At 48.7% G+C, this 26,836-nt stretch overlaps 17 non-coding genes across 17 annotated transcripts; all 17 read left to right on the plus strand.

Moving 5' to 3' along the window:
• The first annotated feature begins 79 nt into the window (after positions 1 to 79).
• Positions 80 to 151, plus strand: TRNAP-CGG (transfer RNA proline (anticodon CGG)). The gene has a single exon. It is a non-coding gene; the product is annotated as a tRNA-Pro (tRNA).
• A 201-nt stretch (positions 152 to 352) lies between these two features.
• TRNAP-AGG (transfer RNA proline (anticodon AGG)) lies at positions 353 to 424 on the plus strand. Its single transcript has one exon. It is a non-coding gene; the product is annotated as a tRNA-Pro (tRNA).
• A 5,376-nt stretch (positions 425 to 5,800) lies between these two features.
• On the plus strand, positions 5,801 to 5,872 carry TRNAP-CGG (transfer RNA proline (anticodon CGG)). The gene has a single exon. It is a non-coding gene; the product is annotated as a tRNA-Pro (tRNA).
• Positions 5,873 to 6,073: 201 nt separating this feature from the next.
• TRNAP-AGG (transfer RNA proline (anticodon AGG)) lies at positions 6,074 to 6,145 on the plus strand. The gene has a single exon. It is a non-coding gene; the product is annotated as a tRNA-Pro (tRNA).
• A 5,362-nt stretch (positions 6,146 to 11,507) lies between these two features.
• On the plus strand, positions 11,508 to 11,579 carry TRNAP-CGG (transfer RNA proline (anticodon CGG)). Its single transcript has one exon. It is a non-coding gene; the product is annotated as a tRNA-Pro (tRNA).
• A 1,347-nt stretch (positions 11,580 to 12,926) lies between these two features.
• On the plus strand, positions 12,927 to 12,998 carry TRNAP-CGG (transfer RNA proline (anticodon CGG)). Its single transcript has one exon. It is a non-coding gene; the product is annotated as a tRNA-Pro (tRNA).
• A 201-nt stretch (positions 12,999 to 13,199) lies between these two features.
• On the plus strand, positions 13,200 to 13,271 carry TRNAP-AGG (transfer RNA proline (anticodon AGG)). The gene has a single exon. It is a non-coding gene; the product is annotated as a tRNA-Pro (tRNA).
• A 201-nt stretch (positions 13,272 to 13,472) lies between these two features.
• TRNAP-AGG (transfer RNA proline (anticodon AGG)) lies at positions 13,473 to 13,544 on the plus strand. Its single transcript has one exon. It is a non-coding gene; the product is annotated as a tRNA-Pro (tRNA).
• A 201-nt stretch (positions 13,545 to 13,745) lies between these two features.
• On the plus strand, positions 13,746 to 13,817 carry TRNAP-AGG (transfer RNA proline (anticodon AGG)). Its single transcript has one exon. It is a non-coding gene; the product is annotated as a tRNA-Pro (tRNA).
• A 201-nt stretch (positions 13,818 to 14,018) lies between these two features.
• On the plus strand, positions 14,019 to 14,090 carry TRNAP-CGG (transfer RNA proline (anticodon CGG)). The gene has a single exon. It is a non-coding gene; the product is annotated as a tRNA-Pro (tRNA).
• Positions 14,091 to 14,291: 201 nt separating this feature from the next.
• On the plus strand, positions 14,292 to 14,363 carry TRNAP-AGG (transfer RNA proline (anticodon AGG)). Its single transcript has one exon. It is a non-coding gene; the product is annotated as a tRNA-Pro (tRNA).
• Positions 14,364 to 19,724: 5,361 nt separating this feature from the next.
• TRNAP-CGG (transfer RNA proline (anticodon CGG)) lies at positions 19,725 to 19,796 on the plus strand. The gene has a single exon. It is a non-coding gene; the product is annotated as a tRNA-Pro (tRNA).
• A 201-nt stretch (positions 19,797 to 19,997) lies between these two features.
• Positions 19,998 to 20,069, plus strand: TRNAP-AGG (transfer RNA proline (anticodon AGG)). The gene has a single exon. It is a non-coding gene; the product is annotated as a tRNA-Pro (tRNA).
• Positions 20,070 to 20,270: 201 nt separating this feature from the next.
• On the plus strand, positions 20,271 to 20,342 carry TRNAP-CGG (transfer RNA proline (anticodon CGG)). Its single transcript has one exon. It is a non-coding gene; the product is annotated as a tRNA-Pro (tRNA).
• Positions 20,343 to 20,543: 201 nt separating this feature from the next.
• On the plus strand, positions 20,544 to 20,615 carry TRNAP-AGG (transfer RNA proline (anticodon AGG)). Its single transcript has one exon. It is a non-coding gene; the product is annotated as a tRNA-Pro (tRNA).
• Positions 20,616 to 21,087: 472 nt separating this feature from the next.
• On the plus strand, positions 21,088 to 21,159 carry TRNAP-CGG (transfer RNA proline (anticodon CGG)). Its single transcript has one exon. It is a non-coding gene; the product is annotated as a tRNA-Pro (tRNA).
• Positions 21,160 to 21,360: 201 nt separating this feature from the next.
• On the plus strand, positions 21,361 to 21,432 carry TRNAP-CGG (transfer RNA proline (anticodon CGG)). The gene has a single exon. It is a non-coding gene; the product is annotated as a tRNA-Pro (tRNA).
• Positions 21,433 to 26,836: the final 5,404 nt, after the last annotated feature.

Raw genomic sequence — 26,836 nt, forward strand, 5'->3', positions numbered from 1 at the left:
AGATGCCGATGTCTTCGTTTTTTGCAGAGAGCCAAGATGTTACGATACCGTAAACGTGCCGCCCACGGGAAAAGACGTCGGCTCGTTGGTCTAGGGGTATGATTCTCGCTTCGGGTGCGAGAGGTCCCGGGTTCAAATCCCGGACGAGCCCCTTAGTATTTGTCTCTTTTTACTGTCAGCTGGCATATAAAGAAATGTTTAATCAACCCGGAGAACATTATCCATTCTTTTTTACAGTACGTTCCTATTCTCTTCTCAGCACGAAGGTGATCAAAGATGCCGATGTCTTCGTTTTTGCAGAGAGCCAAGATGTTACGATACTGTAAACGTGCCGCCCACGGGAAAAGACGTCGGCTCGTTGGTCTAGGGGTATGATTCTCGCTTAGGGTGCGAGAGGTCCCGGGTTCAAATCCCGGACGAGCCCCTTAGTATTTGTCTCTTTTTACTGTCAGCTGGCATATAAAGAAATGTTTAATCAACCCGGAGAACATTATCCATTCTTTTTTACAGTACGTTCCTATTCTCTTCTCAGCACGAAGGTGATCAAAGATGCCGATGTCTTCGTTTTTGCAGAGAGCCAAGATGTTACGATACTGTAAACGTGCCGCCCACGGGAAAAGACGTCGGCTCGTTGGTCTAGGGGTATGATTCTCGCTTAGGGTGCGAGAGGTCCCGGCTTCAAATCCTGGACGAGCCCGTTAGTATTTGTCTCTTTTTACTGTCAGCCGGCATATAAAGAAATGTTTAATAAACCCGGAGAACATTATCCATTCTTTTTTACAGTACGTTCCTATTCTCTTCTCAGCACGAAGGTGATCAAAGATGCCGACGTCTTCGTTTTTGCCGAGAGCCAAGATGTTACGATACTGTAAACGTGCCGCAAATGGGAAAAAGCGCCGGCTCGTTGGTCTTCATTCTGCTTCCGACTCCCGAGCTAAACGGATCGCGGAATCATGGGCTCCAATGAAGCGGCATATGCGGCTGTTAGCCGCGGCAACAGGCTTTCGACGGAGGAAGATAAGGATTTCCAGATTATTTTGCCTCGGCTACCTACAGGACGCATCGTGTTAAACACAGTTTTTTTGCACGGCGATACTCGTGTTCGCCCGTTTCGCGTAGAGGATTTTCGGGACGCGCTTCAATCTGTTGGTATGCTCTCTGGCGTCGTCGCCCTTGGAGCGTACCAAATCAACCACGTATGGGCGGTGACGATGAAGACAGCCGAGGCGGCCCAAAAGCTGGCTGCACTGAAGGAGCTTCAGGTCAAGGGGCGTCGCTGCCTGGTCATCGACGCTAAAGAACAGCAGGTGAAGCTTCGTCTTCACTGGCTTCTTCATGGTGTGGATGATGAAGATGTAAAGACTGCACTGGCTTCCTTTGGCAAAGTCACGGAAGTAACCCGGGAGCGCTGGCGAGTGGATGGCGTTTCCGACAAGGGCTCGACGACCCGAGCTGTCCTGCTGCAGCTGAAGGCTGGACTGAAAGTCGACGACCTGCCCCACCAGATCCGCGTCGCCGGCGAGCTTGCGCTGGTCGTAGCCCCGGGTCGCCCCATGCAGTGCCTGCGCTGCCGGGGCTCTGGTCACGTTCGTCGAGAATGTAAGGTTCCCCGTTGCTCCCGGTGCAGGCTTTTCGGACACAACGACACGGACTGTGTACGTTCATACGCAGTAGCCGCGGGGTCGGCGGAGAGCGAGCCGTTGACATCAGACCACATGATGGACGTGACCGAGGCCGAGGAAGCGGCCAAGGGAGCTGGAAGCGGCAATGCGGTGGCAGAAGCGAGCGGGACGACGACGCCGACTAAAGGAGGACCGAATAATGTCCCTCCTCCCGACGAGCCAGAAACCGCACTAATCAGCGTCAGGGTGGCCCAGAAGGAAAATGAGAGCCGCCAGCCGGCTGCTTATACTACGGAGGCAGCGGAAAACGACAACGCGACCCCTGCTAGCGCCCGCGTCGAAAGCGTCTCGGCACCGGTGAAGAGGTCCCTGCAGCAGGAGGAGAAAGTCGACGGAAAGGCCAGCGGTGACTCCGAGGCGCCGCCCGCTAAGACGCTACCCGGCAGGCGCTCCACCCTCAAGCCTAAGCCTAACCTGGAGGCTGACCGTAGGCTCACCCCGAAGCCGACCAACGACGAACTCGGACGACGGCCATCGGATGGCCACGGAGGCGTCTAGCGGTCAGCTAGACGGTAAGGTGAGCACCATGCTCCGGGCCTTCTCCCCTCCTGTTTAAATCAGTAATGGCTACCAACCCGTCGCTTAGCTTCGGCACGCTAAAGGTTCGAGGTCTGGCCGCCAAAAGGAAACAGAGTCAGGTGTATAGACTGCTAGTGGACCACGACCTCGACGTTTTAGCAGTGCAAGAAACCAAGGTAGACGGCGAGGAGGAGACCGGGAGCATGGTGCAAAGGTTCACGTACAACTACTACACGGTAGTGAGCCACGCCTTAGGGACTTCGGCGGGGTGTGTCTTGTTCGTGAGGAAGCTTCCAGGCCTGGTTATAGACGGTTACTTCTCGTGCTCTTCCGGTCGACTTGTCGTTTGTGATTTCAGCTATTGCGATGTCCAATGGCGCGTGCTGTGCATTTATGCGAATAATACAGTGGAAGAAAGGGTAAATTTCTTTTTGAACTTGAAGCACCACTTCTCTGTGCACAAAACGATAGCTTGTGTTGGAGACTTCAATTGTGTATTGAACATCGAGGATATGTCTACGCGACGCGTAATTTACGACAAAAGCAGCGATATCATGGCGCAGATCATACACGAGTTTCAATTAGAGGATATCGCTCAGTGTTTCGGGGCTGACCGAGAAGTGAGGTACACCCACTTCCAGGGAATAAGTCATGCACGATTAGACCGTATCTATCTATCATATCAATCAGTAGAAAAATGCCAGTGCTATGCAGTTACTGCCGTATCCTTTTCTGACCACTGCCTGGTAAAATGCAGGGTGGGCCGCAAAAAAGAACGAAAAGAATTCGTCTGGGAACTGTGAAAAATGAATGCTGAGCTTCTACGGGATGATACTTTTAACGAAACGGTAGTGAATACTCTGAATTCTTTTGGAAAAGACAGTTCTATCAAGTTGGGCGAGGAATGGGAGCTGTTGAAACAAACTATTAAAATCAAGGCAATTGAAAGAAGTAGCATACTACGATATGAAGAGAAGGCAAGGGAAAGGGATTTAAAAACATTACTGGAAAAATTTGTGACGCTCGAATGCATTCGACCCGGCGCTTATCATGAAGATATGCGTGCTATTAAGAAAAAGCTCGAGGTTTTCGATGAAAAGCGTTATCAAGGCGCGCTCGTGCGTGCGAGAGCAGAAAGACTAGCATGCGGGGAAATGCCTTCGAAAAGAGCACTGGGATTAGAAAAAAAGCACTGCAGACGCAAATAGATTGAGGCCATCGAATATAACGGGATGATAGTAACTGATATGAAGAATATAGGGCGTGCCTTCTTTGAACATTTCCAAAAGCTTTTCGCATTCGGGCCCGTCAACATGCAAAGTTTCAAGCACTTATTTTTGCAGCGAATGCCACAGCTGTCGAGTGACGTTAAAGAAACGTTGGAAGGACGGATAACTGAACAGGAAGTGATAAAGGCCATCGAAGACCTGAACCCTGGCAAGTCACCAGGTCCAGCCGGTCTTGGCGCAGCTTGGTACAAATCGTTCAAAAGCCACCTACCTCCTATCTTGACCGCAGTTTTCAATGAAGCATACGAAATGAAAATATTTCCACCATCCTTCGGCCAGTCCCATATAGTACTAATACCTAAAACAGAAGACACCGAGAAGCTCAAGTAACTTTCCTCCTATAGACCCATAGCGCTTACTAACTGCGACTACAAAATACTGATGAAGGTGCTGGCACGGTGTATGCAGTCAGTCATTAAGGAAGTAGTAAGCCCACACCAGACGTGTGGCATTCGCGGAAGAACCATCTTCACTAACATTCATAAGTTGAAGTGTGTGCTGGAGTGTTGTGATGCCATGTGTGATGCAGTTGCGATCCTCCAGCTTGATTTGGAGAAAGCGTTTGATTGCGTTTCTCACGAGATATTGCTCACCATCCATGAACATGTTAATTTTGGCCACATAATCAGTGAGGGGGTGACCATGGCGTACCGGAGTTGCTATACGAGACTTATAATTAATCAAATGCTGGGGGCCCCCATTAACGTGAAGCGCTCCGTTCGCCAGGGTTGTCCACTCAGCCCACTCCTGTTTTGTGTTTACATAGAAACGCTATGTCAGGCCATCATTGAAAATAAATACATTAAGGGATTTTGCCTGCAAGCAGCAGAGGTTAAGTTATTGGCATATGCTGACGATGTGGCTGTATGTTGTAAAGATACGCAAAGTGTATTGAACGCTGTGAGTATCGTCAGACAGTTTGGTAATGCCACTAATAGCTTCGTGAACTGGCAGAAATGTTTGGGGTTTTGGCACGGGGGATGGGCGTCCACACCAGACCACTTTCCGAACGTCACCTGGGTCACGACGCCAGTTAAGTACCTTGGCGCACCCCTTGATGCCTACAAGGACAGTAGCGAGTACTGGAAGGAGCGGACAAAAGAAATAAAAGAAAAAGCCGACCGATGGAACGCCGGCCACCTGTCAATGTTCGCGAGAGCAACAGCGTGCATCATGTTTCTCGTAACAAAGATCTGGTACGTAATGCAGGTCCTACAGTGCTCTCGGATTAATGTGCAGAAACTGCACCGCGTGTTCGCTGTTTTCGTGTGGGCATCGAGCTGGGAGCGATGTAGCCGAGATAATCTCTTCCGGCGCGTGAAGGATGGTGGTCTGGGGTTCGCGCACCTCTTCTTGCGTCAACTAGTAAACAGGTTCTTTTTTCGAGACACAAATGACCCATTTCTACGCACCGTTATACAAATGAGGTTGTCAAGATCACTTCCCGAATTCGTTGTAGGCACCGAAACAATGCCAGGACCAGTTCGTGGTTTCTTTAGGGAAATAATTCAGAGTGTTTCCTTCGTGCGTGTTCGTTTTTCTAGTGCATATTTGTGGAGTGTAAAACGGAAAAAGTTATATCGTGATTTAAGTGACAGTGTTTTGCTGGTACCCATGTACAGAGTCCCGTACAGTGGAGGCCCAGGCCTAGATGTATTGAAAAGGGTGAAGAAGATGCCAGTTCAACCAGCCACTAAATCTTTTTTCTTTAAATTACACTCCGGTACTCTACCTGTTAAAATCTTTCTTGAACAACGTGGGTTCTACATGCCATGGGGAACCCACTGCCTTATATGTAAAAAAAACAAAGCATAGATCATGTCTTCATCCACTGTTGTGAAGGGGTCTTTTTCTGGGACGTGTTACAAAGGACTCTAAAAAAGGAGCTACCTATAGATCTCCACGGAATCAGGTTTCTGCCAGTATATGACGACGAAGGTTTCCCGTACGACCTGATCATGCTTACGGGCCTCCACTGTTTATTGCGCGCAAGAATGGCGGGTTACAATTGTGACCCGGATGCCCGACCGGCGCATCTATACTTTTGTGAATGCATGCAACGGTATGTCGAAGTGCAGAAGTTGCAACAGCCTGTTCCTGAGTGGCTGTCGCGGGTTGAACCCCTGACAGCAGTAAAGGAATTTTAATCCGACAACGTCGTGCCACAGTAGCGGACGGCAACGAATGTAAATATTACTGTTCTTTGTTACGTTTGTGTATTCATTCCTTTTTGCTTCTTTGGTCTTTGTTTATATCATTTAGGAATTTGAGTTGTGATATGTCGAGGACTGGCAATAAAGAAAAAGAATAGGCTCGTTGGTCTAGGGGTATGATTCTCGCTTCGGGTGCGAGAGGTCCCGGGTTCAAATCCCGGACGAGCCCGTTAGTATTTGTCTCCTTTAACTGTCAGCCGGCATACAAAGAAGTGTTTAATAAACCCGGAGAACATTATCCATTCTTTTTTACAGTACGTTCCTATTCTCTTCTCAGCACGAAGGTGTTCAAAGATGCCCACGTCTTCGTTTTTGCCGTGAGCAAAGATGTTACGATACTGTAAACGTGCTGCAAACGGGAAAAAGCGCCGGCCCGTTGGTCTAGGGGTATGATTCTCGCTTAGGGTGCGAGAGGTCCCGGGTTGAAATCCCGGACGAGCCCGTTAGTATTTGTCTCTTTTTACTGTCAGCCGGCATATAAAGAAGTGTTTAATAAACCCGGAGAACATTATCCATTCTTTTTTACAGTACGTTCCTATTCTCTTCTCAGCACGAAGGTGTTCAAAGATGCCGACGTCTTCGTTTTTGCAGAGAGCCAAGAGGTTACGATACTGTAAACGTGCCGCAAATGGGAAAAGACGTCGGCTCGTTGGTCTAGTCATTCTGCTTCCGGCAGCCGAGCTGATCGGATCGTTGAATCATGGCCTCAAGCGGGGCGGCGACAGCGGTCACTTTGGGCCGCGGAAACAGGTTCAGCAACGACGACGAAAGGGACTACCAGTTTATTTTGCCCCAACTGCCAAAAGGACGAATTGTTCTCAACACCGTCTTTTTACACGGTGATGTAAGAGCGAGACCGTACAAGGTCGAGGATTTTCGGGATGCGCTTACGCCCATAAGCCTGCTGCCGGAAGTTGTGTGCCTCGGGGCCTACCAGGTCAATCACGTCTGGGCCGTGACCCTCAGTGACGCAGCTGCAACAAAACGCCTGCTGGCCCTGAAAGAGCTTCAGGTGAAAGGGCGTCGATGTGTCATCGTCGACCCGCAGGACCAGCAGGTGAAACTCCGGCTTCACTGGCTGCTGTACGGCGTTTCCGACGAGGACGTCCGGACGGCATTCACAACCTTCGGCAAGGTAGAAGAGGTGAGCAGGGAGCGTTGGCGCGTCCAAGGCATGGGAGACAAAACCTCGACCACCCGGACCGTGCTACTGAATCTGAGAAGCGGCATTAAAGTGGAAGACCTGCCTCACCAGGTCCGCGTCGGCGGAGAGCTGGCATTGGTGGTCGTACCTGGGCGGCCCATGCAGTGCCTGCGCTGCCAAGGGACAGGACACGTACGCCGTGATTGCAAAGTCCCCCGCTGTTCGAGATGCAGACGGTTCGGCCACGTCGACGCTGACTGCGTTAAATCTTACGCAGCCGTGACAGGACCAGCAGCGAGTGATGTTGCTGCAGAGCACGTCATGGATGCAGTCGAGACAGAAGAAGCTGCTAAGGGAGCCGGTGTGCAAGTGCCTTCATTGACGACCAATGCCACGACGGTACCGGAGGTCGCTCAAGCCAAGGTAGTCGAGGGTGCTGACCAGGCGACTGGGCTTGCACGTGTCGAGAGGGACGAAGACCCTGTGAAGGCAGGTGCTAATGAAGGCGAACGCGAGGAGACTGAGTCAGCGATGCAACAGGGCGAGGATCATAACGACGGGGACCGGGCGGCTAGTCTCGGTGCCCCCTCCAAGCGCCCCCGTGACGAGGGCGGAGACAAGGACCGCGCGGCATCCAGCACAAGTGACGGGCCACCAGCGAAGACGCCTCTTGGGAGGCGGTCGGTCTTCAAGCCGAAGCCAAATGTTCCGCCCGAGAGAAAGCCTGGTGACAAAGCACAGCAAAAGAATAACGCCGGGAAGACGGGTGGTCCCGGAGGCGGCTAGCCGAGGGCTGGTCGTGAAAGGTAAGCACCATGCTCCGGGTCTATCTCATACTTTAGTTCATAATGGCTCCTAATCCGTCGCTCACTATTGCCACACTAAACGTGAGAGGGTTGGCGGCCAAGCGTAGGCAAAGCCAAGTCCTACGGTTGGCCGCTGACCAAGACCTACACGTTCTAGCTGTCCAGGAGACAAAGGTTGACGGAGAGGAGGAGACCGGGAGCATGGTGCGGCGTATCATGACTAGATATTATGCGGTCGTGAGCCATGCGGTAGGGACGTCCGCCGGTTGTGTCCTGTTTGTTAAGAAGTTGCCTGGCCTTGTTGTTAAAAATGTATTTTCATGTCAAACCGGAAGGTTCGTTTTTTGTGATTTTGTTTTTCGTGAATTGGAATTCAGAGTCATGTGCATATATGCACCGAATGCTGTGGAAGAACGCGCTTCATTTTTTGCGAACCTTTTTCAGTATATTAGCACTGATAAGTGCATGCTTTTGTTGGGGGATTTCTATTGTGTTTTGAGGACTCGGGATAGAGTCAATAATGCTGGTATTCGCGATAAAAGCAGTAGTGTGTTGACTAAGCTAATTAGTGATAATGAACTGGACAATGTCTGTGAGTGCCTGGAGGGGGAGCGGGAAGTCATGTACACACGATTCCAAGGTAGTAGTCATGCGCGGTTAGACCGCATATACGTATCGCAAGACATAATTCGAAAGTGCCATAGTTATTCGGTGGCACCAGTATCGTTTTCAGATCACTGCATTGTGAAATGTCATATAGCCACGGAGAGGAAGAAACAAGATTTTAATTGGGAACTATGGAAAATGAATGCCTTACTACTAAAAGACGAGCCATTTGTAGAGGCAGTACGTGAGACCGTCAGGAAAGTAAGTGAAGAAAACAGTGAAACAATAGCAGAGAAATGGGAATACTTCAAACAAAACGTAACAATGAAAGCTTTAGAAAGATCGAGCTGCTTACGATTTGAGAAGGAAATGAAAGAAAGGGGCTTACGAAAGACACTTAAGCAGCTGATAACGCTGGAGTGCGAAGAGCCTGGGACGTATAAGCAAGATGTAGGAGCCATTAAAGAAAAAATCGAGCAGCTTGACAAGGAACGGTATCAAGGTGCTATTGTGCGAGCAAGAGCAAATGCATTAGTAGCTGGAGAGACGCCCACTAAACGGGCGCTGGGACTCGAAAAAGCGCAAGCTCGACGGAATCATGTCGACAGAATTTTATGGAACGGCACAGTTGCCGACGATAGTAAGAGCATAGGCCGAGCGTTTCTAGAGTATTATCAGTCCCTCTTTGCGTTTCAAGAAGTGAATATAGACGAGTTCAGAAGGGCCTTTCTATCTCGGATACCGCGAGTGAGTGACAATACAAAACAACGATTGGAATGGAAAATAACAGAACGTGAAGTTGAAAAAGCGATTGATGATTTGAACCAAGGCAAATCACCTGGACCGGACGGTCTGGGCGCGTGTTTATATAAAGCTTTTAAGAAAGAACTGTCGCCGTTACTAACAGAGCTGTTTAATGATGCGTATGATAACAAAACTTTGCCGCCTTCTTTTGGAAAAGCTCATACCATACTCATCCCTAAGAGTGACCAAGTGGAGAAACTTAGGCTAGTAACATCTTACAGGCCAATATTTTTAACCAATGTTGATTTTAAGGTTGTTATGAAAGTTTTGGCTGCCAGACTTCAAAGCGTCATAAATGACATAGTGGCAGATCACCAAACGTGTGGTATCAAAGGAAGGTCCATTTTTTCGAATATTCACACGATGCTGTGCGTGCTGGAGTGCTGTGACGCCACCTCGGGTGGAGTCGCGGTGCTCCAGCTGGACCTCAAAAAAGCGTTTGATTGTGTCTCTCATGATATTTTGTTTGCCATTTTCGATTACGTTAATGTTGGTTCCATCATCACTGCGGGAGTGGCGTTGGCGTACCAGAACTGCACAACACGCTTAATTGTGAATAAATCATTGGGGGCCCCCATTAACGTCAGGCGTTAAGTGCGTCAGGGCTGCCCTCTCAGTCCTCTTTTGTTTGACATTTACATAGAAACTATGTGTTTGGCAATAACTGAGAATGAGCAAATACGCGGGTATAGCTTGGCAGCCACACAAATCAAGCTCTTGGCATATGCAGATGACATCGCGGTGTGTTGTACAAGCAAAGAAAGTGTGACGGAAACAATAAGGGTAGTGAAAAATTTTTGTGATGTGACGTGCAGTAGAGTGAACTGGGGAAAGTCACTCGGTTTGTGGCACGGAGAGTGGTCTTCGGCCCCGGACCATTTTGCAAATGTGAGCTGGATAAAAACCCCGACCAAGTACTTCGGTGTCCCCATGGGCAGTTACAAAAATAGCGACGAATACTGGACGAACCAAGCAAAAGAAACAAGAGAAAAAGCAGACAGGTGGAAAGGCATCAACCTGTCGATTTTCGCAAGAGCAACTGTGTGTAACATGTTTTTTATTACGAAGTTGTGGTACGTCATGCAAACGATGTACTGTTCAAGAGTAAACGTGCAAAAGCTGCACAGAGCGTTCGCGGTTTTTATCTGGGGCTCTACCTGGGAAAGGAGTAGCCGAACCAATCTGTTCGGGCACGTGAAGAAAGGGGGGCTGGGCTTGGCGCATCTTTTTATACGCCAGCTTGTGAACAGGTTTTTGTTTTTTCGGCATGTGCGTGATCCGTTTCTGCGCACTGTATGCCAACTCAGGTTGAGAGGTGCTTTGCCGGCACTTATTGTTAGTACAGATAGTATGCCCGGAACGCTTCGCGGCCATCTTAAAGAAGTTGCAGATAGTGTGCGCTTTCTTTCTGTGCGTTTTTCTTTTGAGTATTTATGTAACATTAAAAGGAAAACATTGTATAAAGATATTTGCCATATTGTATTTCCAGTGCCATTGTACAGAGCGCTATACAGTGGAAGATCAGGACTGGATGTCCTTAAGCGAGTGAAAAATATGGAGGTGCCTACTGGGGTAAAGACATTCTTTTTTAAAACACACACAGGAACACTCTCAGTGAAGACATTCATGGAAGAACGTGGCTTTCTTGTACCCTGGGGCTCGCACTGCTTGATTTGCAAGCAACCAGAAACAATAGACCATGTCTTTTTGCATTGCTGGGCCGGAGTGTTCTTCTGGGATGTCCTACAAAGAACAATGAAGAAGGAGTTACCGTTAAATCTGCATGGCATCAGGTACTTAGCGGTAACGAATGACGACGGGGTTCCCTTCGACCTAATAATGCTCAACGGCCTTCATAGTTTATGGCGTGCAAGGATGTCTGGGTACTACTGCGACCCGGACGCTAGGCCTGCGCGTACGTATTTCCGCGAAAGCATGTCTCGTTTCATTGAAATAAAGAAAATACAAGAATGTGTACCCGAATGGCTGTCGAGGATAGAACCTCTGACAGCACTGAAAGAATTTTAATTAGACAACGCCAGTCCTTATAGGACTGATGGCATGTATGTTCTTTCAAAATGTTTTGTATTTGTTAATTGTGCATTGTAATTTTGTTCTGTATTATGTGCTCTGTACAATGTCGAAGACCGGCAATAAATAAAAAAAAGAAAGGCTAATTGGTCTAGGGGTATGATTCTCGCTTAGGGTGCGAGAGGTCCCGGGTTCGAATCCCGGACGAGCCCGTTAGTATTTCTCTCTTTTTACTGTCAGCCGGCATATAAAGAAATGTTTAATAAACCCGGAGAACATTATCCATTCTTTTTTACAATACGTTCCTATTCTCTTCTCAGCACAAAGGTAATCAAAGCTGCCCACATCTTCGTTTTTGCCGAGAGCCAAGATGTTACGATACTGTAAACGTGCTGCAAATGGGAAAAGACGTCGGCTCGTTGGTCTAGGGGTATGATTCTCGCTTCGGGTGCGAGAGGTCCCGGGTTCAAATCCCGGACGAGCCCGTTAGTATTTGTCTCCTTTTACTGTCAGCCGGCATATAAATAAATGTTTAATAAACCCGGAGAACATTATCCATTCTTTTTTACAGTACGTTCCTATTCTCTTCTCAGCACGAAGGTGTTCAAAGATGCCGACGTCTTCGTTTTAACGCGATAGCGTTAAGGAGCTCGTGTCGCAGAAAAGCCGGTGTCGTCGGTGTCGGCGTCCGCGGCGTTGGCCATGAGCGATAAATCATGGCAGGCACTTCATAAATAAAAAGCAACTTCCAAGATGGGCTGGGTGGGAATCGAACCAGGGTCTCCGGAGTGTGAGACGGAGACGCTAACACTCAGCCACGAGTTCGATGCTTGAAAGCGGTACAAATGCGCGTCTAGTGAATGCGGTGTTGCCTTAGAAACGAGCCGTAGAAAGTTATACTGCGGTGTATATCGGTAATTATGAGCATGTAACTTACAGAAGTCGCATTTACACGAATAGCGAAGTACGTTTCCGCTACATTTCTTCTGCGCTTACCACACACGCAGAGCCATCTTGCGGCAAACAATAGACCCCCTCCTCTCAATGTACGGCGCTGCCGCGACAGGTGGCGCGCCGCGCGCGCATTGGGGCTGTGCGCGGACCGGTGCCAGGTGCCTCGCGTCCCCGACTCCCTCTCCCCTGACGACGCTTCGCCGTGCTCCCACACGGGTTGCAGATCAAGCGCCGTTCCTTTCTTTAGATTACTATCTATCTATCTCTCTGCCCGTGCCGATCACGACGTTTGGCTGGCGTAGATCGTTTCCCCCTCCGAGACACCGAGTTCTTTGCTTCGTTCCGTTTGTTCAGGCGCGCGTTTCGTTGCCGCGCCGAACGCTGCGTTGCTCGACGCTCACCGCGTGATAGGTGGGCGCAGAGTCCGATGCGGGGCGCCTCGTAAGTGATCACTGTCTGAGCGCATTGTCTTACACCCCTTGGCGGGTCGACGGCAACGCTGTCGCGTTCCACTCTTGAAGGCGAAGCTTAAGCGTCCTCCAATTTTTTGCAGAGAGCCAAGAGGTTACGATACTGTAAACGTGCTGCAAATGGGAAAAAGTGCCGGCTCGTTGGTCTAGGGGTAAATTTCTCGCTTCGGGTGCGAGAGGTCCCGGGTTCAAATCCCGGACGAGCCCGTTAGTATTTGTCTCCTTTTACTGTCAGCCGGCATATAAAGAAATGTTTAATAAACCCGGAGAACATTATCCATTCTTTTTTACAATACGTTCCTATTCTCTTCTCAGCACGAAGGTGTTCAAAGATGCCGACGTCTTCGTTTTTGCCGAGAGCCAAGATGTTACGATACTGTAAACGTGCTGCAAACGGGAAAAAGCGCCGGCTCGTTGGTCTAGGGGTATGATTCTCGCTTCGGGTGCGAGAGGTCCCGGGTTCAAATCCCGGACGAGCCCGTTAGTATTTGTCTCCTTTTACTGTCAGCCGGCATATAAAGAAATGTTTAATAAACCCGGAGAACATTATCCATTCTTTTTTTCTGTACGTTCCTATTCTCTTCTCAGCACAAAGGTGATCAAAGATGCCCACGTCTTCGTTTTTGCCGAGAGCCAACATGTTACGATACTGTAAACGTGCTGCAAATGGGAAAAAGCGCCGGCTCGTTGGTCTAGGGGTATGATTCTCGCTTAGGGTGCGAGAGGTCCCGGGTTCAAATCCCGGACGAGCCCGTTAGCATTTGTTTCTTTTTACTGTCAGCCGGCATATAAAGAAATGTTTAATAAACCCGGAGAACATTATCCATTCTTTTTTACAATACGTTCCTATTCTCTTCTCAGCACGAAGGTGTTCAAAGATGCCGACGTCTTCGTTTTTGCCGAGAGCCAAGATGTTACGATACTGTAAACGTGCTGCAAACGGGAAAAAGCGCCGGCTCGTTGGTCTAGGGGTATGATTCTCGCTTAGGGTGCGAGAGGTCCCGGGTTCAAATCCCGGACGAGCCCGTTAGCATTTGTTTCTTTTTACTGTCAGCCGGCATATAAAGAAATGTTTAATAAACCCGGAGAACATTATCCATTCTTTTCTACAATACGTTCCTATTCTCTTCTCCGCACGAAGGTGTTCAAAGATGCCGACGTCTTCGTTTTTGCCGAGAGCCAAGATGTTACGATACTGTAAACGTGCTGCAAATGGGAAACGACGTCGGCTCGTTGGTCTAGGGGTATGATTCTCGCTTAGGGTGCGAGAGGTCCCGGGTTCAAATCCCGGACGAGCCCGTTAGTATTTGTCTCTTCTTACTGTCAGCCGGCATATAAAGAAATGTTTAATAAACCCGGAGAACATTATCCATTCTTTTTTACAGTACGTTCCTATTCTCTTCTCAGCACGAAGGTGTTCAAAGATGCCGACGTCTTCGTTTTTGCCCAGAGCCAACATGTTACGATACTGTAAACGTGCTGCAAATGGGAAAAAGCGCCGGCTCGTTGGTCTAGGGGTATGATTCTCGCATCGGGTGCGAGAGGTCCCGGGTTCAAATCCCGGACGAGCCCGTTAGCATTTGTTTCTTTTTACTGTCAGCCGGCATATAAAGAAATGTTTAATAAACCCGGAGAACATTATCCATTCTTTTCTACAATACGTTCCTATTCTCTTCTCCGCACGAAGGTGTTCAAAGATGCCGACGTCTTCGTTTTTGCCGAGAGCCAAGATGTTACGATACTGTAAACGTGCTGCAAATGGGAAACGACGTCGGCTCGTTGGTCTAGGGGTATGATTCTCGCTTAGGGTGCGAGAGGTCCCGGGTTCAAATCCCGGACGAGCCCGTTAGTATTTGTCTCTTCTTACTGTCAGCCGGCATATAAAGAAATGTTTAATAAACCCGGAGAACATTATCCATTCTTTTTTACAGTACGTTCCTATTCTCTTCTCAGCACGAAGGTGTTCAAAGATGCCGACGTCTTCGTTTTTGCCCAGAGCCAACATGTTACGATACTGTAAACGTGCTGCAAATGGGAAAAAGCGCCGGCTCGTTGGTCTAGGGGTATGATTCTCGCATCGGGTGCGAGAGGTCCCGGCTTCAAATCCCGGACGAGCCCGTTAGTATTTGTCTCTTCTTACTGTCAGCCGGCATATAAAGAAATGTTTAATAAACCCGGAGAACATTATCCATTCTTTTTTTCTGTACGTTCCTATTCTCTTCTCAGCACAAAGGTAATCGAAGATGCCCACGTCTTCGTTTTTGCCGAGAGCCAAGAGGCTCTCTGGCGTCGTCGCCCTTGGAGCATACCAAATAAACCATGTATGGGCGGTGACGATGAAGACAGCCGAGGCTGCCGAAAAGGTGGCGGCCCTGAAGGAGCTGCAGGTGAAGGGGCGTCGCTGCCTGGTCATCGACCCCAAGGAACAACAGGTGAAGCTTCGTCTCCACTGGCTTCTGCATGGGGTGGACGACGAAGACGTCAAGACCGCGCTGGCCTCCTTTGGCAAGGTGACGGAAGTGACCCGGGAGCGCTGGCGAGTGGATGGCGTTTCCGACAAGGGCTCGACGACCCGAGCAGTGCTGCTGCAGCTGAAGGCAGGAATGAAAGTCGACGACCTGCCCCACCAGATCCGCGTCGCCGGCGAGCTTGCGCTGGTGGTAGCCCCAGGACGTCCCATGCAGTGCCTGCGCTGCCGGGGCTCTGGCCACGTTCGTCGTGAATGCAAGGTTCCCCGTTGCTCGCGGTGCAGGCGTTTTGGACACAACAACGCGGACTGTGTGCGTTCATACGCAGTAGCCGCGGGTTCGGCGGAGAGCGAGCCGTCGACGTTAGACCATGTAATGGACGTGACCGAGGCGGAGGAAGCGGCCACGGGAGCTGGAAACGGCAAAGTGGCGGCAGAAACCGGCGCGACGACCAAGCAAGCCGAAGGAGGAAGGAATATCCCTCCCCCCAAAGAACCAGCAGCTACAGTCGAGAGCGTGAAGACGGCCCCGCAAGAAAATGAGAGCCACCAGCCAGCTACGGATGCAACGCATGCAGAGGCGGACGACAACGCGACCCCTGCTAGCGCCCGCGTCGAATCCGTCTCGGCACCGGTCAAGAGATCCCTGCAGCACGAGGAGAAAGTCGACGGAAAGGCCGGCGGTGACTCCGAGGCACCACCCGCTAAGACGCTACCTGGAAGGCGCTCCACCCTCAAGCCTAAGCCGAACCTGGAGACTGACCGTAGGCTTACCCCGAAGCCGACCAAAGAGGAACCCGGGCGACGGCCGCCGGACGGCCACGGAGGCGTCTAGCGGTCAGCTAGACGTTAAGGTGAGCACCATGCTCCGGGCCTTCTCCCCTCCGGTTTTCACCAATAATGGCTACCAACCCGTCGCTTAGCCTCGGCACGCTAAACGTTCGAGGTCTGGCCGCCAAAAGGAAACAGAGTCAGGTTTACAGACTACTAGTGGACCACGACCTCGACGTTTTAGCCGTGCAAGAAACCAAGGTAGACGGCGAGGAGGAGACCGGGAGCATGGTGCAAAGGTTCACGTATAACTACTATACGGTAGTGAGCCACGCCTTAGGGACTTCGGCAGGGTGTGTGCTGTTCGTGAGGAAGCTCCCTGGTCTTGTTATAGATGGTTACTTCTCCTGTACTTCTGGTCGACTTGTCTTTTGTGACTTCAGCTATTGTAATGTCCAATGGCGCGTGTTTTGCATTTATGCGCCTAATACTGTGCAAGAGAGGGCAAATTTCTTTTTGAGTTTAAAGCATCATTTACATGTGCAAAAAATGATAGCCTGTGTAGGCGACTTCAACTGCGTATTGAAAGCTGAGGATAGGTCTACGCGTCGCGTGGTTTGTGACAGAAGTAGTGATATCCTGGCGCAGATCACACACGAATTCGAATTAGAAGATATCGCAGAATGTTTTCGCGGTCACGGAGACGTAAGCTACACTCACTTTCAGGGCACAAGTCACGCACGCTTAGACCGTATCTATCTTTCATATGATTTAGTTGAAAAATGCCAGTGCTACACAGTTACGGCCATATCATATTCTGACCACTGCTTGGTAAAATGCACGGTGGGCAGGAAGAAAGAACGAAACAAGTTCGTCTGGGAACTGTGGAAATTGAATGCAGAGCTGTTACGGGATGAAACTTTTAACGAAAATGTAGTGGCTGCTCTGAATTCTTTTGGAACAGACAGTCCTACGAAATTTGGTGAGGAATGGGAGTTGCTGAAGCAAAGCATTAAATTGAAGGCAATCGAAAGAAGTAGCCTACTGCGATATGAACAAAAGGCCAGAGAAAAGGATTTAACAACATTGCTAGAAAAATTTGCGAAGCTTGAAAGCATGCAACCTGGCGCCTATCAACAAGATATGCGCGCCGTTAAGAAGAAGCTCGAGGTATTCGACGAAGATCGCTTCCGAGGTGCGCTAGTGCGCGCCAGAGCAGAAAGGCTATCATGCGGGGAAACGCCAACGAAAAGAGCACTGGGGTTAGAAAAAAAGCACTCGAGACGTAAGCAGATTGAGGCTATCGAATATGAAGGGGTGGTATTAACGGATAACAATAATATAGGGCGTGCTTTCTTTGAGCATTACAAAGAACTTTTTACATTCAGGCCTGTCAACATGCACGATTTCAAGAAATTATTTTTGCAACGAATCCCACAGCTGTCGAGTGAGGTTAAAGAAACCTTAGAACGACCATTAACAGAACATGAAGTGATGAAAGCCATCGAAGACCTGAATCCTGGGAAGTCGCCAGGTCCAGACGGTCTTTGTGCCGCATGGTTCAAATCGTTCAAAAGCCACCTAGCTCCTATCTTAACAGCAGTTTTCAATGAAGCATATGAACTGAAAATACTTCCACCATCCTTTGGCCAGTCCCATACAGTACTAATACCGAAAACAGAAGAGACCGAAAAGCTCAAGCAACTTTCCTCCTACAGACCCATAGCGCTTACTAACTGTGACTACAAAATGTTGATGAAGGTGTTGGCACGACGGGTCCAGTCAGTTATTCAGGAAGTCGGCCCACACCAGACGTGTGGTATTCGTGGAAGAACCATTTTCACTAACATCCATAAAATGAAGTGTGTGCTGGAGTGTTGCGACGCCATGTGCGACGCAGTAGCCATCCTCCAGCTAGACTTGGAGAAGGCGTTTGATTGTGTTTCTCACGACATATTGCTTACCATCCTTGAACACGTTAATTTTGGCCACATAATCACTGAAGGGGTGACCATGGCGTACCGGAGCTGCTATACCAGACTTATAGTTAATCAGATGTTGGGGGCCCCCATTAACGTGAAGCGCTCCGTTCGCCAGGGTTGTCCACTCAGTCCACTCCTGTTTTGTGTCTACATAGAAACGCTATGTCTGGCCATCATTGAAAATGAATGTATTAAGGGGTTTAGTCTTCAATCAGCAGAAGTGAAGCTACTGGCATACGCTGACGATGTGGCTGTGTGCTGTAAGGACAAACAAAGTGTATTGAATACTGTTAATATCGTCAAAAAGTTTGGTAACGTCACTAACAGCTACGTTAACTGGCAGAAATGTTTGGGGTTTTGGCATGGAAGATGGGCGTCTACACCAGACCACTTTTCGAACGTAAACTGGGTCACGACGCCAGTTAAGTACCTTGGAGCACCCCTTGATGCCTACAAGGACAGTAGCGAGTACTGGAAGGAGCGGACAAAACAACTAAAAGAAAAAGCCGACCGATGGAACGCCTGTTACTTGTCAATATTCGCGAGAGCTACAGCGTGCAACATGTTTCTCGTGACAAAGATCTGGTACGTAATGCAGGTACTACAGTGCTCTCGTATTAATGTGCAGAAACTGCACCGCGTGTTCGCTGTATTCGTGTGGGCATCAAGCTGGGAGCGATGTAGCCGAGATAATCTCTTCCGGCGCGTGAAGGATGGTGGTCTGGGGTTGGCGCACCTCTTCTTGCGTCAACTGGTGAATAGATTCTCCTTCTTTCGAGATACAAACGACCCATTTCTGCGCACGGTGATCCAAATGAGGCTGTCAAGATCACTTCCCGAATTCGTTGTAGGTACGGAAATAATGCCAGGACCAGTCCGTGGTTTCTTTCGGGAAATAGTTCAGAGTGTTTCCTTTTTGCGTGTTCGTTTTTCAAGTGCATATTTGTGGAGTGTAAAACGGAAAAAGTTATATCGTGATTTATGTGACAGTGTTTTGCTGGTACCTATGTACAGAGCCCCGTACAGTGGAGGCCCAGGCCTAGATGTATTGAAAAGGGTGAAGAAGATGCCAGTTCAACCAGCCACTAAATCGTTCTTTTTTAAATTACACACTGGTACTGTACCTGTTAAAATCTTCCTTGAACAACGTGGGTTCTACATGCCATGGGGAACCCACTGCCTTATATGTAAAAAAACAGAAAGCATAGATCACGTCTTCATCCACTGTTGGGAAGGGGTCTTTTTCTGGGACGTGCTACAAAGGACTCTAAAAAAGGAGCTACCTATAGATCCCCACGGAATCAGGTTTCTGCCAGTATATGACGACGAAGGTTTCCCGTACGACCTGATCATGCTTACGGGCCTCCACAGTTTATGGCGCGCAAGAATGGCGGGTTACCATTGTGACCCGGATGCCCGACCGGCGCGTCTGTACTTTTGTGAATCCATGCAACGGTATGTGGAAGTGATCAAGATGCAACAGCCTGTTCCTGAGTGGCTGTCGAGGGTTGAACCCCTTACAGCACTAAAGGAATTTTAATCCGACAACGTCGTGCCACAGTAGCGGACGGCAGCGAATGTAAATATTACTGTTCCTCGTTCCGTTTGTGTATTCATCCCTTTTTGCTTCTTTGGTCTTTGTTTATATCATTTAGGAATTTGTGTTGTGTTATGTCGAGGACTGGCAATAAAGAAAAAAAAAAAAAAACGTCGGCTCGATGGTCTAGGGGTACGATTCTCGCTTAGGGTGCGAGAGGTCCCGGGTTCAAATCCCGGACGAGCCCGTTAGTATTTGTCTCCTTTTACTGTCAGCCGGCATATAAAGAAATGTTTAATAAACCCGGAGAACATTATCCGTTCTGTTTTTTCTGTACGTTCCTGTTCTCTTCTAAGCACAAAAGTGTTCAAAGATGCCCACGTCTTCGTTTTTGCCGAGAGCCAACATGTTACGATACTGTAAACGTGCTGCAAATGGGAAAAAGCGCCGGCTCGTTGGTCTGGGGGTATGATTCTCGCTTCGGGTGCGAGAGGTCCCGGGTTCAAATCCCGGACGAGCCCGTTAGTATTTGTCTCCTTTTACTGTCAGCCGGCATATAAAGAAATGTTTAATAAACCCGGAGAACATTATCCATTCTTTTTTTCTGTACGTTCCTATTCTCTTCTCAGCACAAAGGTAATCAAAGATGCCCGCGTCTTCGTTTTTGCCGAGAGCCAACATGTTACGATGCTGTAAACGTGCTGCAAATGGGAAAAGACGTCGGCTCGTTGGTCTAGGGGTATGATTCTCGCTTAGGGTGCGAGAGGTCCCGGGTTCAAATCCCGGACGAGCCCGTTAGTATTTGTCTCCTTTTACTGTCAGCCGGCATATAAAGAAATGTTTAATAAACCCGGAGAACATTATCCATTCTTTTTTTCTGTACGTTCCTATTCTCTTCTCAGCACAAAGGTAATCAAAGATGCCCTCGTCTTCGTTTTTGCCGAGAGCCAACATGTTACGATGCTGTAAACGTCCTGCAAATGGGAAAAGACGTCGGCTCGTTGGTCTAGGGGTATGATTCTCGCTTCGGGTGCGAGAGGTCCCGGGTTCAAATCCCGGACGAGCCCGTTAGTATTTGTCTCCTTTTACTGTCAGCCGGCATATAAAGAAATGTTTAATAAACCCGGAGAACATTATCCATTCTTTTTTTCTCTACGTTCCTATTCTCTTCTCAGCACAAAGGAGTTCAAAGATGCCCACGTCTTCGTTTTTGCCGAGAGCCAAGACGTTACGATACTGTAAACGTGCTGCAAATATTAAAAGACGTCGGCTCGTTGGTCTAGGGGTATGATTCTCGCTTAGGGTGCGAGAGGTCCCGGGTTCAAATCGCGGACGAGCCCGTTAGTATTTGTCTTTTTACTGTCAGCCGGCATATAAAGAAATGTTTAATAAACCCGGAGCACATTATCCAATCTTTTTTTCTGTACGTTCCTATTCTCTTCTCAGTACAAAGGTGATCAAAGATGCCCACGTCTTCGTTTTTGCAGAGAGCCAAGAGGTTAAGATACTGTAAACGTGCTGCAAATGGGAAAAAGCGCCGGCTCGTTGATCTAGGGGTATGATTCTCGCTTCGGGTGCGAGACGTCCCGGCTTCAAATACCGGACGAGCCCGTTAGTATTTGTCTCTTCTTACTGTCAGCCGGCATATAAAGAAATGTTTAATAAACCCGGAGAACATTATCCATTGTTTTTTTCTGTACGTTCCTATTCTCTTCTAAGCACAAAGGTGATCCAAGATGCCCACGTCTTCGTTTTTGCAGAGAGCCAAGAGGTTAAGATACTGTAAACGTGCTGCAAATGGGAAAAAGCGCCGGCTCGTTGATCTAGGGGTATGATTCTCGCTTCGGGTGCGAGAGGTCCCGGCTTCAAATACCGGACGAGCCCGTTAGTATTTGTCTCTTCTTACTGTCAGCCGGCATATAAAGAAATGTTTAATAAACCCGGAGAACATTATCCATTGTTTTTTTCTGTACGTTCCTATTCTCTTCTAAGCACAAAGGTGATCCAAGATGCCCACGTCTTCGTTTTTGCAGAGAGCCAAGAGGTTAAGATACTGTAAACGTGCCGCAAATGGGAAACGACGTCGGCTCGTTGGTCTAGGGGTATGATTCTCGCTTCGGGTGCGAGAGGTCCCGGGTTCAAATCCCGGACGAGCCCGTTAGTATTTGTCTCTTTTTACTGTCAGCCGGCATATAAAGAAATGTTTAATAAACCCGGAGAACATTATCCATTCTTTTTTACAATACGTTCCTATTGTCTTCTCAGCACGAAGGTGTTCAAAGATGCCGACGTCTTTGTTTTTGCCGAGAGCCAAGATGTTACGATACTGTAAACGTGCTGCAAATGGGAAAAAGCGCCGGCTCGTTGGTGTAGGGGTATGATTCTCGCTTAGGGTGCGAGAGGTCCCGGGTTCAAATACCGGACGAGCCCGTTAGTATTTGTCTCTTTTTACTGTCAGCCGGCATATAAAGAAATGTTTAATAAACCCGGAGAACATTATCCATTCTTTTTTACAGTACGTTCCTATTCTCTTCTCAGCACGAAGGTGTTCAAAGATGCCGACGTCTTCGTTTTTGCAGAGAGCCAAGAGGTTACGATACTGTAAACGTGCCGCAAATGGGAAAAGACGTCGGCTCGTTGGTCTAGGGACTTCCGGCCACCGTTCGGTGCGGACGCAGAATGCCTTGCTCCGTTGGCGCGGTACGTGTTTGCGGCTCAAAGGAGCCGCGGTAACAGGAATGCTGCTGTGGATAGCCAGAACTACCAAGTTATTTTGCCGCCAGGACCATGCGTGGCCAACACGCTCTTTCTTCACGGAGACGTAAAGGCAAGGCCGTACCGAGTCGAAGATTTTCGAGACACGGTGGTTCGTCTGGGTCTGCTTCCCGAGTTTGACGCCTTGGGGGCTTACCAGATGAACCACGTGTGGGCGGTTACTTTCAGAAGCCCAGATGCTATGAAGAAAATGCTGGCCCTCGGAGACATTACGGTTAACGAGCGTCGCTGCCTGGTTGTTAATCCAGCCAGCCAGGATGTGCAGCTTAAGCTCTACTGGCTCCTTCACAACGTGCAAGATGAGGACGTCCGCGACGCGCCTTTTGGGAAGGTTACGGAGGTCTTCAAGGAACGCTGGCGCGTGCAAGGCATCACCGATAAAGGTTCGTCAACCCGCATCGGATCGATGAAGCTGAAACCCGGAATTACCATAGACGACCTCCCGCATCAACTTCGGGTCGCCGGCATCAGGACACTGCTGGTTGCGCCTGGGCGTGCCCCGCTCTGCCTGAGGTGTAACCGCACAGGTCATATCAGGCGAGAGTGTCGCGTACCGCGCTGTGCTTTGTGTCGACGCTTCGGGCACGACGAAAGCTCGTGCGTGCGAACGTACGCGAATGTGGCAGGACCATCTAAAAGTGATGAAGTCATCCAGGAGCACACAATGGACGCAATGGACGCAAGGACGAAGGATCAAGTGGATCGAGCCACGAGGAACCGCTTGCGACAACACCGAGTGGCCGTCGGTCGAGCTTCAAGCCGACGCCTAATATCCCAACTGGCAGGAAAGGGCCAGCGTCGGGACCGACGTGAGCCGCCAGCAAGTGTTCGCAGTATGTGTGAGTACTGAGGTGGGGGAGGGGAGGATGTAGAGACTGACGTCGCATTGGAACGAAGTGAGTGTCAGTAGTCTGTTTAAGAAGGACTTTAGTCCCACGCGCCTCCTCACATTACCATGAAAATACTTCTAGACACAGCCTTACGATTTGGTACAATTAACGTTCGAGGCCTTGCAGGAAGGCGCAAGCAATATCAGCTTTGTCGCCTGCTCATGAAAAAGAATCTTGACGTAATCGGTGTACAAGAAACAAAAGTCGATAGTGAAGAAGGGACGGATCAAATGTTGCATTCATTTAGGTCACGTTTTTACGTGTGTGTTTCGCACGCATGCGGTACTTCAGGTGGTCGTGCGCTTTTTCTGAGAAGCGCTATAGGCCTCTCAGTAGAAACTGTGTTCACAGACGATAGTGGCCGGCTTATTGTTTGTGATTTATGTTTCTGTGATATTCAGTGGCGCGTCATTTGCTTGTATGCGCCTAACAAGATGAACGACCGAAAGAATTTCTTTGAAAGTGTTGAAAATCATTTGCAGTGTGACCGAATTGTAGTGATTATGGGTGATTTTAATTGCGTCTGTAATTTAAAAGACAGTGTTGGAAGCCCACCTATTCATGATGCAAGTGTGCAGTCTTTGAACGTAGCGATAGAAAAATATAATTTAGAGGATGTTGGGGATGTGATGTCCAATGCAGAGACGCCACCATTCGCCCACTATCAGCGATATAGTCACAGGCTGGCAACCACCGGTGATACAATGGGTGCAAGATATCCCCTGGCCTGGTGCTTGGTTTCTCTGGAGTGAACTGCTTGGAAAATGAGTTCTTGGGCCCCGCTCTCCTTGCCTAAAGAAAAAGGGCCAGAGTGGTCTTTACCACTCAAGGCGCATTTCAGCTATTTGAGGATCGATGACCCATCGACGCGTCGAGGAGGGGTGGCACATACGATAGATCTAGGCAGCAAAAACTGACCGCCATGACTAGATGCACTACTAGACTGCAGTGAACTGTACCCTACTCTACATTGATTCAGTGTGAGCTATAAGTATGTCTGTGGCGCACTGCTTCATTTCATTAAAGATATGTGATCCACGTACGTCTTCTAGTTGAACTCTTGTGACGCGACGACTGCTCTTGCGAGATGGCTGATGTACTCGTGTGCTCAGAGACCTTCAGCTGTGTAACCTCTAACATTGACAGGATCAACAGCTCTACCGAAATCAGTTTCTTTGTGGAGTCAGGGTGAAGCAGTCGTAAGTATGTAGTCGCCTCCTACAGCCTTCACCTCTAGGTCGCCTCCATGGAGGCGTCCATAGTTCTCCGTCCATGTCATTGGCAGTGCGCCTGACATCAAAAACTTTGCGTAAGCTCACACCGGTTAGTTCGCTCACCTTCGCGTAAATCTGCGTGATCGCAACATTTGGTTGCTCTTTCCGCAGCTTCATATACCCATTCAGAAATATTTGCTGAGTGCCACTGCAGAGGGCATTCCCACTGCTGTATCTCTTGAACAACTGGCTTGGTGTCTGCGGAGTAGGCTGGCACGCCTGAAGCGTACCTGGTGACGGCACACTGGATGAAGGCGAGCTCGATGAAGCAGGAACGGCAGATGCATAATCGTACTCGGCGAGAAACGTTTCCGCAGCAGAGACGTCTAGTTGGAAACTGGAGTATGTCTAAGCCTCGATCAGTTTTGTGCCTTGTTTTGTACGGACATTTTCTTTTTAAAACACAGTAAACGTCAATAAGAATTATTGGATATAAACGTTTATTGTAAAATGTTGCAGTATTTGTAATCTTGTATAAAAATGTGACCAATTGTGGCTGTCGCTTCTTGTGAATATGTGTGGCGCACGCCGGGTTTTCACGTTGCAAGTGTTTTATTTCAGTTCAATAAATAATTAGGCTTTCAGCGTTCCACTGTAATAGACGAGTGAAAGCGTATAAAATTATGCGATTATAAATTTATTTTTTGTGGTTACCCCCTAAATTATGTAACACAGAAAGTTTGAAGTAGGAACTATTTGCAGCCTCACCAAGGAACAGCGGTTGGCGGTTATGAGGACGTGGGCGGAGCTTCACTGCAGACTTAAGTTGTATCCGACTATAGGTATGTGACGCTCTTCAATGATAAAAAAAATCCTGTAAAATTTATCCCGTGCTGGACGGCATCGAACCCGCGTCGTTTACATTCAGACAATTTTGTCTGAATATTTATAGACATGTGCGGTTCTCGCGGTGGTGCGTAAGATGGCGCTGCGTGTCCAGAGGGTACCGCAAGAGAGGAGCCTGGCTGCAGTGCACGCCTTATACGTGACGCGTTCCCGCAGTGGCACTACGGTATGTCGCTACGTTGCTTCAATGCTAATCGCGATAACATCGACATTCATCATTAAATGGTTTTTTCCTGAATTTTTCTGTGTCACCTAACCAAAGTTTTACTTGTTGCAGGTGCTAAAATTAACTTTCTCTATCAAATATAAAGAAAGATCGGCCACACTGGTCAAGCGATTTTCTCATGAGCAATTCTGCATTTTACATGCATTTCAGTAACAAAATCGGAGTTGGTGGAGAGCTAAAAGTCCTTGCATCGCGTTTTCAAAAAAAAAAAATCGTAGCTTCGCCCATTTCTCCGGCTCTGATCTCATTCACTGCGGCAGCAGCAGGCTCTCACAGCTGGCACCGCTATCTTCTCTACCTACTTCTTTACCATGCATGCAACGTGGTCCTCATGCGCTAGAGTATTGATGGTTGCGGTCTCCGAAATACATTCACGTACGCCACGGCTCTCTGAATCCTTGTGGCACGCCAAATCACTGAACAAGCTATCAAGCGTCATAGCGCGCGATGGAGCATTGTTTAGAGATTCCACATTCCAAGTCCACATTACCACAGAAGCTTTATTTTAAGTTCTAATTGCAGGAATGGGGAACGTTTTGTTTTTATTCGACGACGGAAGAGAAACTGAGAATGAGAATACGGCCTGACGACGGCGAATGCTGCCGCCGTCAACGTAACGGAACGGATGGGCACAGGAAATCGAATTTCGAGCACTTGAAAACACAGGCATGATTTGCTGCCGCAATGGCTAAAACGACCCATGTTTTTTTTAAATTAAACATTGATTTGTATTTTTAATTCATCACTAAAAGTCGCGAAGAATGGCCTTTGGCGCCCGACGTGGCAAAACATGAAGCTGCATGAGAAGTCCACCACGTGACCTTCTACTAGTGTACGCGGTTCCTCGTCTTTTTATTAGTATTGAAATGCTGTATACCTTTTATTATTATAAGTTCTTCTTTATTTGAAATGTGCAAACAAGCTTTCGTTTTTAGTGAGCAGAAAAGTGGCGCTGCCTTCGCCTTCGTTTTCGGTAAGTTGGCTTGGCTCGTCTATCGACAGAACAACGACGACGGGGGCCAGCCAGCCATGACGTAGGCGTGTACTTGGGGAAAAACGTGGTAAAAATATAAGAAATGTCAATACCACAATAGCTTACTGCACCAGCTTTTCATCTTCAAAAGTGGCTGAAAAGGTCAGAATGTAGGTGGTTAACCACAGTTACACTCACTCCTGTGGGATCAGAAGGATAGGCGGCTTTCACAAATTGCGAGGCGGGCTATCGACATCGCTCTCACTTCTCAGTGTTGCTGGATGAGGGTCTCTTACTTTTTTAGCGGCAGCTCGGATCGAAAAATTCTGCTTACTAAATATCAATGCGCTTTTAGAGGTAACCCCTGCAGATGTAAACACTACCGAAAGTGAGCTTTGCGTTGCGCCATAAAAAACAAGACGCTGTTGAGGTCACCTCCTCCTAATTAGCTGCGCCGTCACGTGCCCAACGACGCACGCACTAGGCCCCACGTCTACTCAGCCAAATGGCTGCGACGTGAAGTGTGCAAAGACGCGCGCACTAGGCACACCTTTAGTCAACCGCTGACCGTGTAGCC

This window comes from Dermacentor variabilis, chromosome 1 (assembly GCF_050947875.1).
Source record: "Dermacentor variabilis isolate Ectoservices chromosome 1, ASM5094787v1, whole genome shotgun sequence".
NCBI lineage: Eukaryota > Metazoa > Arthropoda > Arachnida > Ixodida > Ixodidae > Dermacentor > Dermacentor variabilis.